The sequence below is a fragment of the Cyprinodon tularosa genome, unplaced genomic scaffold (assembly GCF_016077235.1).
Source record: "Cyprinodon tularosa strain WSP-4 unplaced genomic scaffold, ASM1607723v1 ctg691, whole genome shotgun sequence".
In the NCBI taxonomy this organism is placed as follows: Eukaryota; Metazoa; Chordata; class Actinopteri; order Cyprinodontiformes; family Cyprinodontidae; genus Cyprinodon; species Cyprinodon tularosa.
The window spans coordinates 479,752-485,751 of NW_024039442.1; positions in this window are offsets into that span (position 1 = coordinate 479,752).

Sequence of the window (6,000 nt, forward strand, 5' to 3'; positions counted from 1 at the left end):
TTGTCTCCTTCTGTGTATTTAAGCAGTCTGTTCCCTTCCTCCAATGACAGTTTGTCTTTGTTACTTCCAGCAAGTGGTCAAGCCCTTTTTCCCTAAGCTTTTTAGCCTCTAGTGATTTGTGGACCTTTTTTTGTTCTTAGATTCTGCCTCAGCTAGGGTGGCCAGATGTCCGGCTTTAGGGCGGACAGTCCGGATTTTCATTGCACTGTCCGGCGTCCGGCGCTGCACCCAGCCGGACGTGTATTTGTCCTCCTTTACCCCCAGGTTCCACATACTCCGTCAGCGCTCCGCCCCGCTCACGTACGTCGTGCAGAGTACTTGTCTGTCATGTGAATCAATGAGAGCTGTTCCACATCCTCCGCTCGTCACCGCCCACGTACGTCTTCTTCGTCCTTCCCCGTCAAAATACGGAGCTGAGCTATTTTTTGCTCCCCTCCGGTCCGTCCAGATCAAGACCTGCTATTGCAATCACACCAAACAAAAAAAAAGAATGTAGAGAAGACCCGGTTTGTCAAATTAAATTATAGTAAAAACAGATCGGTAACTAGAAATTAGAGCATAGTTCGTATATATTCCCAAAAACTAAGAGCAATTAATTAAATAAGTTGATGCAGACTATTGGTGCTTCAACAGACCAGGAAGAAGTTGTGAGATTCTAGAGCGCATCTCACAACTTTAAAAGAAAATTCTTATTGCAGGAATGGATGAAGAGATGATGAGTTTGGAAGCAGAGAATAAACAGAGTTCATACAAACTATGTATGATCCTAGTTATCCCTGTTACAAAAATCCACAACAGAAAGAAAATATTTGGGCAGAAACTGAACATCTGCTGGATGATGATGGGGATTTTTTTAATATGTCAGATTAAATTAAGCGTTCACAGGTTTTATACAGGAATGAGGAACTCTAATTTAATGCTCTTTTAATGCTATTAGAAATAATTTTAATGCCATCAACAAGTATCATGTACACAAGTTATTAGTTTACATGAAATAAGGAGCTGTAAGCACAGTTCCATGACTCAAGTTTATATATATATGGATAGATAGAGAACATGGTGAAATCATCTTTACTCTCAACAGGCTGCAGCCATGTCATGAATTCCTCTTTTCCAGCCACTTTTTGCAGTTTGCATCGTCCTATTCTCTAGATCTTTCTCGAGCTTCTTTTCCCAACAACTGCTTTATGATCAATTGCAGCAGTTCTGCGCAAATTAATCGTGTTAAAAAATGGTCACTTTTTAAACACCACAATGTATTAAATAAATACAAATGCTGGGAACCAATTCTTTTTTACATTTCTTTAATATTTTGTTCTATTCAGCTACACAAGCATCCTCTTTAAACTACTAAGAATTGTGCTATAAATGTGACTTTACCCGATTCTTATGTACACCTTAGTAATTTATTGATATGCCGCACAATGTCCTCCTTTTTGGTGCTATAGAAATGGCCACCCTAGCCTCAGCCCAATGTTTCTGGTTCCTCGGCCCTCTTGACTGATTCTCTGTGTACCAATCTTTAGACAGTCATTAAACAACAGTTTTTAGAAATTGTCTGAGTTGTCTTTTGAGTCATGCCTGCTCAGTTTCCTGTCACAATATATAAACCCTAGTAATTCTGTTTTTTAGAAATTATTCTTAGACAAACTTTTGATATCGTTTGTATTTGTAAAATACTTTTGGTAATATTGTAACCCCTCCTTTTAAGAATCACTCCTGGGTCTTTGGAGAGTAGAGAAAATACTTGACCCTGTGTCAGATGTATTTATTACCAAAATATATTTTTTTTTACAAGACTAATGGCAACCGGGTTTAGGTAACAAAATAAGTGTCTACATTCCTGAGATATATAAAATGCACAGCAAACTACCTGAAGCACAGAGATTTGGTTTCTTTGACCTCCCATTTTCCGAAAGTACCTGTATTATTGTTGAAGCTATAATATACTGCATAGCATTGAGTAGAAAAAAAAAACTACTGAGATCTGGAAAAACCTATCCACCTACACAGCTGACATCCAAGAAAATGTGTATAATTCTAAAACATTGGAATATCTGTAAGAGGGAATAATCATTTCGTTCTCTCAGCTCAGCCGACCCTCTTTGATTCCATTAAAATCTTACTCTAACTTAAGTTATATGAGCATTAATATGCAAGAAATACCATCTCACACAAAATGTTAGCCTTCAGATCAACCCACTGCTTTGTTTTAGCTATGATCACAGTTATCATTGCTGAGATTCATGAGACACCAATTGTTTTTACTTATCTATGAGAAAATAGAAATACTCCATCAAAATCTCCATATACTGCTGTGACACATGGTTTTTGTGCTGAAATGTCGATGCTTTATTTGTTTGACAAATATATTGGACTCATATATTGGAGCATAAGATTGCTTTATCCACAGAAATATTGACTCTGTAATCTGGGTTCTGGCATGGATCACCTTCAGAGTCCAGGCGCTACAATTAAGCTCTTACTTTGCAGAGAGCCATATACCAGATTTATACATTTAAGTGGAGCCTAAGAACTAAATGTTTAAACTGTTTACACCAGTTTGCTGTTGTTAAATATGTCCCTTCTAATCAGAATCAGAAAAAAAGTACAATTGCAAAGCAATGTTTCACAAATATGAGGAACTTGTTTTGGCGAAACGGGTTTACAGAGAGACAAGCAAACATAAAGTTGACAAATAAATATGGGAATATAAAATTTGGAACTTACAGGTGCAAGTTGTATAGTACAATAGAGTATTAGGACCATACTTAAGCAAAATCATATGAGCATAAAGTATTGTTAGAAGGAAAATAAAACCATAATAGTTGAAGAATAAAGTCACAATAACTAAGTAAGGTCATAATATTATGAGAAAAAAGTGATTTTAAGAAGACACAATCTTTGATCCAAACTGCATCCTTAGTGGAGCATTTTAACTTTTTTTGTTTTGATTTTTTTAATTTCCTTCAACAGGAAAGTTTCAGTAAGGGGACCCACCCTTATCAATCAGGCAAGGTACTGATAGTTCTAAAGTCTAATACCTGTTTTTCCAGCTTCATGTACCCCTTCCTGTTGGTTAGAAAGTCTGTGATCCACCAGATAAATTAAGCAGGGAGAGTTTAACACACAACAGGATGTTGGTAATAAAGTAGAGCTGAAGTCCAAAAACAGGATCCTGGCATAGGTTCCTGGGTAGTTCAGATCATCCTTAGAACTCTTGGTTCTGTAGGCGAAATGCAGGAGATGCAAAAGTTTGTAATGGATTTAAGGTAGATCAGTACAGTGGTCAGAGCGACAGGCCTGAAGTCATTTAGTCCTGTCGGGTTTGGTTTATACTATCTTATGTTCTAATATTTTCTAAATATTGGTGTATTGGTAAATATTTTGATCTTAATTGTTATTTCATGTTTTGTATATCTTTTTCTATTAAGGATTTTGTGAGATATTGATCATTTTTTTTATTGTTTGAAATATGTTTGCAGTAGTGGTGGGCCGTTATCGGCGTTAACGCATTGCGTAATGTCAGACTCTTATCAGGCGATTAAAAAATATCGCTGTTAATCTATTTCCACAGTTGGGTTGAGAACTGAGTCTATGCTGAGTCTATACTGTTGATGACATTCACCTTGATAATTTAGCATGGATTGTATGTCTGGGGACGAAAACGAATAAGTCTGACATGGATGCAGCTATAAGCACAATATATATATCAGCACACTCTATCAGCCATGCTAACCAATCTCCTCGCTCAGTGGATAGCCACAAGCTGCCAGCACATCAACATGGCTGGTGGGCTCAAGCTTATTCTCCAGGCGGCCACAGGTGACCCATCTTACAAACTACCTGTGAGTTGAACTATCATGAATAGAATACATGACCAACAACCACAGAAGCATCTGATCTTCTTCACCACTGACCACACAAATCTTATATTGTTCTATTCGAGCTTGCTTTCCAGCCTCTTCCTGTCTGCCTCCTTACTTTTTCTTATCTTGACCTTTAGTTGGTTATGTGTAATCCTCATTAATTCCCAGTCTCCCAAGAGTTGTCTTTTCTTGTTAAGCACTTCCAACAGATTCCTTGATATTCGTGGTTTATTATTTGGGAAGAATTTCCTTGTTCTAGTAGGGATGTTGTTATCTACACAGAAATGTATGTAATCAGTGACACACTGTGTGATTGCAATGATGTCCTCTTCATGTGGCTGACACAGTGCATCCCAGTCTGTAGCCTCCAAACAACATTGCAGGGCCTCTTTAGTAGTGTTGCAGTCAAGACCACACCAACCAAGACCAAGGATTACCGACACAAGACAGAGACCTTTAGAGGCTGAGACCAAGACCATCAGCAAGACCGTATAAATATTTTGGTCTTGTCTTAGTCTTGACTTCTAAAGGTCTTGGCCTTGTCTTGGTACTTCTTGGTCTCAATAAGTGTGGTCTTGACTACAATACTGTGAACATCTTCTTACAGTTCTTTTTATTGCAGGTTGTCTCATACTTTTAAGCCTTTCCCATCTAAAACCAGAACATAATAGCAGACAAAATGAGCAGTCTAATTATTCCATACTATCACCATCTGTGGCATATACACTGGTCAAAAAATAAAGGCAATGAAATCAAACTTCTGTGAAATTAATCTATCCATTTGGGAAGCAACATGGATTGACAATACATTTCAAGTGCTGTTGTGCAAATGGAATGGTCAACAGGTGGAAATTATTGCCAATTACCAATACCCACTCAATAAAGGTGTGGTTTTAAAGGTTGGGGCCACAGACCATTTCTCAGTGTCTATACTTTCTGGCTGAGGTTTTTGTCACTTTTGAATGATGCTGGTGCTTTTAGACTCATGGTAGCAGGAGATGGACTCTACAACCCATACAAGTGGCTCATCAATGCAAGCAACTTAGTTTCCAGAGCCTGGAGGCCCTTCCAGGAGTACCCCAGGAGACATGGAGGAGGCCGTAGGAGGGTAACAACCCAGCAGCTGGACCACCACTTTTATCTTTGTGCAAGGATGAACAGGAACAGCACTGCCAGGGCCCTTTAAAATTATGTCCTACAGACCATAAATTTGCATGTGTCCCCAAAAACAGTAAGAAACCCAATCTATGAGGAAGGTATGAGGGCCCAACGTCCACCGATGGGGGTTGTGCTCATAGCCGAACATAATGCAGGACAATTGGAATTTGCAACAGAACACCAGGACTGGCAAATTAGCTACTGAGGCTATCTGCTCATCACAGTTAAAAGCAGGTCCCCCCTAAGCACATGTTGCAGACGTGACAGAGTCTGCAGACACCATGGAAAGCGATCTGGGGCCAGCAATGTGCTTCAGCATGACTAGTTTGGTAGTGGGTCAGTAATGGTGTGAGGTGGCATTTCTTTGTAGGGCTGCACAGCCCACCGTGTCCTTTTCAGATGTAGAATGATTGCCTTGTGAGACTGCATGCTGGCACAGTTGGCCTTGGGTTCCTCTTAATGCAAGACAATACCAGAATTCATGTGGCTGGAATGTGTCAGCAGTTACTGCAAGATGAAGGCATTGAAGATATGGACCAGTCTTCCCGTTCCCCAGACCTGAATCTGATTTAGCTCATTTTGGACATCATGTCTTGGTCCATCCACGAACATCAAAGTTGGATCAGCTTGTATGTTTTCCATTTAAATTTTGTGTGTGAATCCAAATCCAGGCCTCCATTGCTTAATATATGTAGTTTCCATCGATGATTTTTGTGTGAAGTTGTTGTCAGAACATTCAACTTTGTACACAACAAAGTATTCAATGAGAATATTTAATTTATTCAGATCTAGGATGTGTTATCTGAGTGCTTTTTTTTGCATTGTTTATATTCTGGCAATACTGTAAATAAGTTAAACTGATTTACTTCAAATCACAAATTGCAAGTTCTTATTTTGATACCCTGGTAAATAGAAATCATCAGTGAAGTTTCCAAAGATAAACTATTAGTATACTTTTAAAAAATAACCATTT